The sequence below is a fragment of the Lontra canadensis genome, unplaced genomic scaffold (genome assembly GCF_010015895.1).
Source record: "Lontra canadensis isolate GAN:19392208 unplaced genomic scaffold, GSC_riverotter_1.0 scaffold110, whole genome shotgun sequence".
Taxonomy (NCBI): Eukaryota; Metazoa; Chordata; class Mammalia; order Carnivora; family Mustelidae; genus Lontra; species Lontra canadensis.
This window is the reverse complement of record NW_022631104.1, coordinates 6034050-6042281: the sequence shown is the minus strand read 5'-3', so window position 1 is coordinate 6042281 and position 8232 is coordinate 6034050. Positions and strand designations below refer to the sequence as shown.

The 8232-nt window shown below is 45.7% G+C and overlaps 1 non-coding gene across 1 annotated transcript; it reads right to left on the bottom strand.

Moving 5' to 3' along the window:
- Nucleotides 1–316: 316 nt before the first annotated feature.
- Nucleotides 317–420, bottom strand: LOC116856624. Its single transcript, XR_004380603.1, has one exon. It is a non-coding gene; the product is annotated as a U6 spliceosomal RNA (small nuclear RNA).
- Between the last annotated feature and the right edge of the window lie 7812 nt (nucleotides 421–8232).

Here is an 8232-nt window from a genome sequence, read left to right as displayed (position 1 = left end):
GTGATAAATTCACACAAATCACGTAGGAACACTGTTTTGCATTATCTCCCAACACTGAGAACATGCAAATCCTCTTACCTAGCAATTCTCCTCCTAGGATACATGCTCAAAATACATATACAGAAGTTTCTGGCATAGTTAAAAACTGAAATTTTCATCTATTGCAGAAGAGACAGATGGGCTATGAGTTGTGATACATCCATACCAGACAAACAGCCTGAAAACAAATGAACTGCAAACACGTGTAGCAAAACAGACGGTTCCTACCAACATAACGGAAGCAAAAGAAGTAGATGTTAAATATATATGGCGTGATTTTGTTCACATAAACTTCAAGAATTTGCGTGTCACCCTTGTGCAGAAGCCATGCTAATCTTCTCTGTGTCCTTCCAATTTTAGTATACAACTTCAAAACCAATCAATGGTCGCAGAAGTCAGGACAAAGGTTTGGTCCTTTGGGGAAGAAATGGTAGCAGTGATTAAAAATGAAGCCAGTGAGGTTGGGTGGGGAAAGCAGAGTCACAGAGAAAGGCTGGCTCCAGGGGATACTACTGAAACCCTTCACCCAAGCGCATCTGACTCTGCTTCGCTCTACTGCTGGACCTCTCAATTCCAAGAGATTTTAGTTTCAAATGAGTTGTTGCCTCTGCACCAGTCTTGACCTCTGACTGGAAACCTGCTCCTGCTAAGAATGGAGACCTGGAAAGCTGGGTTTCTCTCCATGTATAAAGGTGAGAACAGGGTGATCAATAGATCACAACAGAGAGAGGATTTTCAAACCAGCTATATGGGAAGGTTCTATGCTTCTGGGGGCCCTGGTTTCCTTACCTTTGAAAGCAGAAGCTTGGGTATGGATGAATCTAGCTTGTGATGGGGACTGGATTCGATGTGGCTGCAGTAACCTAATGCCTTCTCCATCGATATCTGTAAACCTGCTCTGAATCTCACTTCCTTCCCCTTGAAGAGCCCACTCAGTCTCATTTTTAGATATTAAAAGTCCAGTCCAAACAAATATGGAAATACCTATCATGCAGCTACATCAAAACATCTCCCCTTGTGTAATGGGTTGAATTATGTTTCCCCAAAGAGAGATGTAGGGAAGTCCTGACCCTCAACATTTCGGAATGCAGCACTATTTGCAAACAGCGTTATTGCAGATGTCATTAGTTAAGATGCGGTCATGCTGAAGGACAGTGGGCCCTGATCCAATGTGACTGGAGTCCTTATAAGCAGCCTTTGTGAAGACACAGGGACACGACGCAAAGACAGAGACAGAAGGGATGTGTCTACAAGCCAAGGAATGCCAAGGACTGCAGGCGACACCAGACTCTAAGACAAAGAAGGGAAAAGCTTCTCCCCCTGGAGCCACAGAGAAAGCACAGCCCTGCTGACTTCACAGCTTTGGAGTTCTGGCCTCACGAATTGTGAGAAAAGGAATTGCTGTTGTCTCCCCCTAGCTAGTGGCTCTTGTGAGAGAAGCCCCCCCCCCAACCTAAAGCACCTCCCACTGCTCAGGCCTAATCTGCTGTTCTCAGGGAGCAGGGAAAGCCTGTGAGCATTTATTTACACATCAAAGCGGTCACCTTGAGGCTGTCAGCACGTCTGGATGTCTGAGCTGTTTACCTTCTCCCAGTACACTGCTCTGTCTCTAAAGTATTCCTGCTCTCCTGCCCAGGCAGTCAGGCCCCTGGTCACCAACCACCCACCCCCACAAGATCACTGCCAGCGACCTGGGCCACAATCACACAGGAGCTGAGACATCTTGGGCAGCAGGGAGCAGTCAGGAACTTTCTTCATTCTCCCACTTGTTCTTTGGCTCCTGTATGAGAAAGTGAGTTCCAAAGCATGGATGGGGTCAGAGGGTCATAAAAAGAGACAGAAGAAGGTGACGGTACCGCTTACACAACAGGACATGAAGAACTCAAAAGTTCTTCGTCCAACCTGGCACTGTTTCCTTGAGGGCCTGACAAGCCACCTTTAGGTGAAAGAGTCACCAGCCCCGGGGATAATGGGCAGGGATGGGAGGGGACATCTTATCAGATGACCCAGATAAGGGACTGGCTGGCCTTTCATTTTTTATTGGGGTGGGATTCATACATGCAGACTTGGCTGGGGGACCCGAAGAAGACCAGAGGAGAAGGGGAGAAGACATGGGAGCAGCCGGCAGCTTTGGTGGTGAGAATGATTTTGCAAAAGGAATCTAGAGAATCAGAATCCTGGCAGGGATCTATCCACAGATTAAGTTGGAGAACTTCACTTTTACGTGAAAGAAAGGAGCAGGGAGGCCTGTTTTTCTGGAATTTGCCAAATATGCTCAGGGTAGGGACAAGGGGCTTCAATTTAACTCAAAACACATTTCTTGAGCAACTCTTAAGCTCAAGATACCACAGTGAGGTTTAGCTACTAAAGGATGATCCTAAAGGATGAGGAGATATAGCCCCTGCCCTTGAGATGACCCTTTCCATCCAGCAGGGGAGTGTGACTCCTATTTCTAACTCAGGATGTGAGGCAGAGCGAGGCAAGCACACTGTGAAGTCCAGACAAGAACTAATGCTTATACTGAGGGCTCAGCACGCACCAGGCATGAGGCTAAGCAGCTTATGTCTATTCATTCTCTTTTACACTCACCACCAACCCTTGTGTTATTACAATCCTCATTTCACAAGGGGGACCAGAGAGGTTAAGTTACCTGCCCAAGGAGTGCAGCCAACGGACAACCTGGCAGAGATCTGAGTATCTATAGTCTGTCTCCTGAGCCCCCGTGCTAAACGCTGGACTAAGTCCCGTGGAGTACTGCTTCTGGCTGGCAGGAGCGGAGGAGTTGGGAGAGTTCCAGCGGCAGAGACTGTCCCCTCAGAGGCACTTTGAGGCCAGGGTCGGTAACATGGGCCCTCCAAACCATGCAGGAGGGAGAGCTCCCTCTCCACGACTGGGACCCTCCGTGCACTCAGCATTTAAGCACACAGCCTGCCTTAGAGGAAACCAATAAATAAATGATCCATTGCCAAAGTCCCTTCTGTCTCCAAGACCATGAGTCTACAAGCCGGAGAAAGCAAAAGCTATGGGGCCGTAAGGGAGCCTGCGGCCCCTCTTCCAAGACAAAGAAAGCTGAGAGGTCGCCAGGGACAGGAGGCTACCGTAAGGATGAATCTGAAGCACGAATCACAGCAGCTGCTGACAGAACTCCGACTCCAAGCAACACCATCAGCGTCAGAAAGTTGTTAGTGTCAAAGGGGACCCCTGGCCCTTTGTCCAGTGTTAAGCCTTCCAGGCAAGTGTTACACTGACAAGCATTTGATGTCAGAGGATTTTATTGGGGTCTTCAGTGAGAACCAATGCAGCATCACCCCATTTTAAAAGCATGGGTCCAATGTTGTGACCAAATGCATCGATAAGGGCATTGTGAAGTTAAATGGCCCCACGGAAAGGCAGAAAACCAGAGAATGTGACTCCCCCTTGGCGCCGTTTGGTCCATGTCCAGCTCCGGTTTGAGAAAGGGAAGGGAACTGTTAGTTCCTTATTTTTCCTACTGGGTGGAGGGCCCAGTACCACCACAGGGCTGCCTTAAGCTCCAGCTCTTTATTTAGTAAAACAAAAACTCCATGAACGTTCTGGCACTAGGAGGCATGAGTTGGCTCCTCCAACGGAGACCTCTGCTATTTAGGGACTCTACAAAACAGAAAAATGTGTATTACCAAATAACTATTTAGAGAAAATATTGAAAAAAAAAAAAGATTGAGAGAGAACTGTTTGTTTTAATATGGTCTGTTTACAATGCATTATTACTGGACTACAGAGTGTGTGCTAAGGGAACAAAAATGCATTTGCATTTTTTCAGGGTCAAAATAGTCATGTTCAGACAGCACACAGCAATCTCTCTTACAGTTATTTTTCTTCTCTTTTTCTGGCATTTGATAGATTCTAGAAGTTCATCTAACTTGACCTTTGGCTAAACTGCCCTTATTGCTGTGAAAATATATTCTCCCTCAAACGAGGCCTCTTCTCCAGTAAGGAGTCAGTTTCCCGAAGCCAAGAGTCCTCCGACTGTAATCCGCACCAGAAATTCCCAGAGGGTTTGTGAAATCTCACACGCAGGGTCCCGTCCCTAGATTTTCCCATTTTGTAGGTGTGGGGTGCGGCCCAAGCATCCTTTTGTCCAAGTTCCCAGGTGATACTGATTCTGGTGGTCCGAGGACCACACTCTGAGACCCGCTGGTCTATGTGCAGGGCAGGAGCATGTGGTCATGGACATGCTGAGATGACCCAGAGCAGAGACAGAGCAGGCTATCCGTCCCTGGGACACAGGGCCCTTTCTTCTCCTCCCTGTGACAAGAGGATCTAAGACAGCTCTCTGGTGCCCACAAAATGACAACCAATACAGCCAGGAAGACAGACCCACGTAGGAGACGAAGAGATTCCGCTTCTGCTGGCAACGCCGGCCCCCCTGCATCCAGCTGAACCCCGGCCTTACCAACTATGTGAGCCAGTGGATTCGCCTTCTTGCTAAGTAGGCTGTTATTTATCCTTTGCTTTGCAAGAAAGTCGGTCACCTTCTCTGAATGTTTATAGCATGGGATCCTTCCACTCCTCTTGTTCTCCGAACCTTCACCGTTGCCAAGGGAGGGTCTCTGGCACAAGTACGTCATGCTCCCGTGTCTACTGTCTAGTCACCTAGCTTCTTTTCTTGGTAATTAACCGAACTCACGAACTTCTCCCACACACAGTCATGCTCCCCAGCCTTGAACATCACTTTTCTGGCTGTAAGCATATACACGTTTGTACACATCTCTGCTTCCATCCCTGGGTTACCCCCACTCAGAAGGACACCACCATGCAAATATACGTCAAAGGCAGGATGGATATCAACTTATTCCCATAAAGCGGAAGGGCTCTAAACACTATGTTTTGCACTCAAAAACACGAATAAAGTTAGGCTTTGAGCATCGCTGAGATTTCTGTAGCTGCAAAGTTTTGTGACTGACCCAGAGACCCTTCCTCCACCACCACTGCCCCCCACCCCCCCAGCCCGGGCCAGAGATCCTTTTAGCCAAACCCTATTGCTAAGAACATCCTGGCACATCCTAGAATTGGGGATGATTACCCTAGTAATCATGCCATATGAACAGGTGTCCACGAACGTGTAAGACCCCACGCATAGTATGTTGTGTCCCAGAGGGAATTCATAAATAGGAAATTCAATTGATCGCCATTTAGTCACGAAACAGGCACGTCTTTAGTGTCCACAAAGAATTCCACATGGAATTCTAAATACACAGTGGCCAAAAAAAAGAGCAAGCAAATATCATCTTTATCTTAAGGGAAAATGCAATTTAGTAAGAAAGACGACCAAAATACTAGCTAAAACCTGGAAAGTGTGAACAAAGGCACAACTATTATTTTTTAACAAAGTGCCCAAGTACATATGACCAAATCAATGCATTCTTTGAATAATCTAAAGAGGTTGCCCCTGTTTACTTTGCAATTCTTTTTCAGAACTATCTGCATAGCCAACCTACCACCATTCATATTTACGGCAGACACAGCTGGTGGCCTGCCCCATTCGCATTTCATCCCTGTCACCAGAACCCCTACTTTGTTATGGAAGGTAACGTTGTCCTATCCAGGGCTGTAGTGGATCACGACCGGTCTGATTCAGCTGTGACAAGCCGATCCCCTGATTTCCCAGCATTCCTGCAGATGGGATGGCAGTGTGACTTCGTTCTGACCAGCGACACTAGGGCAATCATCCATTTTCTTGTTAAACGAGGAACACGCTGGCTTAGCTCCCTGCTCTTGTGCTTTCTTCCGGCCTCGAACACATGAGTGATGCCTGAAGATACCCCAGCCATCCTGTGACCCTGGGGCAGCAGTCCCTGAGGGAAAGATCAACAAAAGCATTGCAGCCAATACCAGCCCTGACATCATGGAGTAGCTGAAAGCCATGCCAGCAGCCTGAAACTTCTTAATATGTCAGAAAAAAAGGAATCCATTCTCTTTAGTCTCGATAAGTGGATTTTTATGTTACTTGAAGCTGACCACAGTATTTTAAATGACAAAACGACACAGTCTCATTTTTTTTTTTAAGCAGGCCCCACACCCAATGTGGAGCCCAACACTTGGCTTAAACTCACCACGTTGAGACTGTGACCTGAGCTGAGATCGAATCAGAGGCCCAACTGTGACCTGAGCTGAGATCGAATCAGAGGCCCAACTCATTGAGCCATCCAGACACCCCTATAGTCTCATTTCTTATTAATCAGGCAGATGCCCAAAACACATTCCCCAAACTTTAGTCCCAATTTCTCTAAACTATTGCCAGAATGTGTATCTTCCCTCAAGTACCCTGAGGGCAGCAAAACGAATGTATTGCCAGCCCTTAAGGCAGTTTAACAAGAAAATTTTGAGAGATTTTTTCTTAAGATTTTATTTATTTATTTGACAGAGATCCCAAGTAGGCAGAGAGGCAGGCAGAGAGAGAAGGAGGCAGGCTTCCTGCGGAGCAGAGAGCCCGATGTGGGGCTCGAGGCTTTAACCCACTGAGCCACCCAGGCACCCCAGAGAGATATTTTAAACTATGGCCATTTTGTGATAATGAGTAGCAACACTAAATGGAACACTCTTTTGGTTAAAATATTTGGTTCAAAAAAGACTCATTTGAGTCCCATCTCTTATCATTAAAACCAAATGCTGATTAAAGCATAGTAAGAAGACCTAGGAGCATAATTACTAATTACCTTCCTAGCTTTAGTTCAGTTTTCAAGAAAAATATTTAATTAGCTTAAAACGATCTGTGAAGGTTGTTGAGTTAATTTGGGCTCTGGTTTATTTTCATTCTCTCCTCACAGCAAATGTTGAAAATCATTTTGGGGTGAACGTCCAATATAATCTGTGTTTTAGGTTTTCACCAGGAGACTTTAAAATTTCACTAGATGAAGCTAGTCTGATGTTCTATAAAATTTGACACAGAGTTTTATCCTAACCACGTGGTTCTTTCTTTTTACTAGTGCAGAAATTGAATTACTTAGTCACAGATATTTTGGGAAATATAACATGAATTTCAAAGATAGATCACTCCACACGCCCATCAGAGCTACCACCAAGGAATAATTTTTCAAATAACAGAACAGTAGAATATCTGGAGTTCTAAAGGCAAAGAGTAACCTTAAAGAAATTCTGCAAGTAGTAGAGTCATATGGAAACCTTCAAACAACCAGAAAAAATATCAGAGTATTCATCTGCTCTCAAGCTGCGGGGCAACGAAGCACAAAATTAAAAGAAGAAACTTTGGAAGAAATTAATAAATATGACTGCGTGACAAAAATTCTGAGATTCTGGATGGCAAGCATGACCAAAAATTAATAACTAATAATAACAAATCAGGAAAACAATCTGTAACAAATAAACTCGACGGGAAAGAAAAATACGATGTGGTATTCCAATCGAGGAAAGCACTACGCAAGGCCGCGAGTGTGAATGGTCGCTGGAAAGGAGAAATACAAGTCAGCATTTGTTTAATAAATGCCAAATACTGGGACAGAGCAGTCTGGAGGGGCTCCACCAACTACAGCTGATAAAAATGAGTAAGTTTAAGAGGTTTCGATGAGCCTCAGCTGATGCACAAAAAGTGCTCAAACACTATAATCTACTCCTGAAAGTTAGGTAACACCCTACATGCACAAACTGGAATTAAAATTAAAAGTTTTAGGGGTGCCTGGGTGACTCAGTTAAGCATCAGCCCTCAACTGGGTTCATGATCCCAGGGTCCTGGGATGGAGCCCCGCATTGGGCCCCCTGCTCAGGCTGGAGCCTGCTTCTCCCTCCGCTGCTCTCTTCTGCTTGTGCTCGCGCGCGCTCTCTCTCTCTCTCTCAAATAAATACATAAAATCTTTCTTAATTCTTAAAAAAGATTTAATGATCTTATTTAAGTTACATAGGTAACTTTGGGAAGAACTAAGAAAAATAACGCAGCAGTGCCCGCTCGCCCATGAGAATATGTTCAACACCGCCCAGTGCACGCCTGAAACCGTAGCTACCACCCAGCCCTGCAGAGACTGGGTCTTCCCCCGCCCCCATTCACACCTGTGATGCACTCTGACGTGTAAGTGAGGCACAGTAAGAGAACGCCAACAGCAATAATAAAACAGAACACTCAAAAACAATAGACTGTAATAAATTAAAGTCACATGCCTGTGGTCTCGCTGAAAATATCTCACTGGATTGTACTCACCCTGC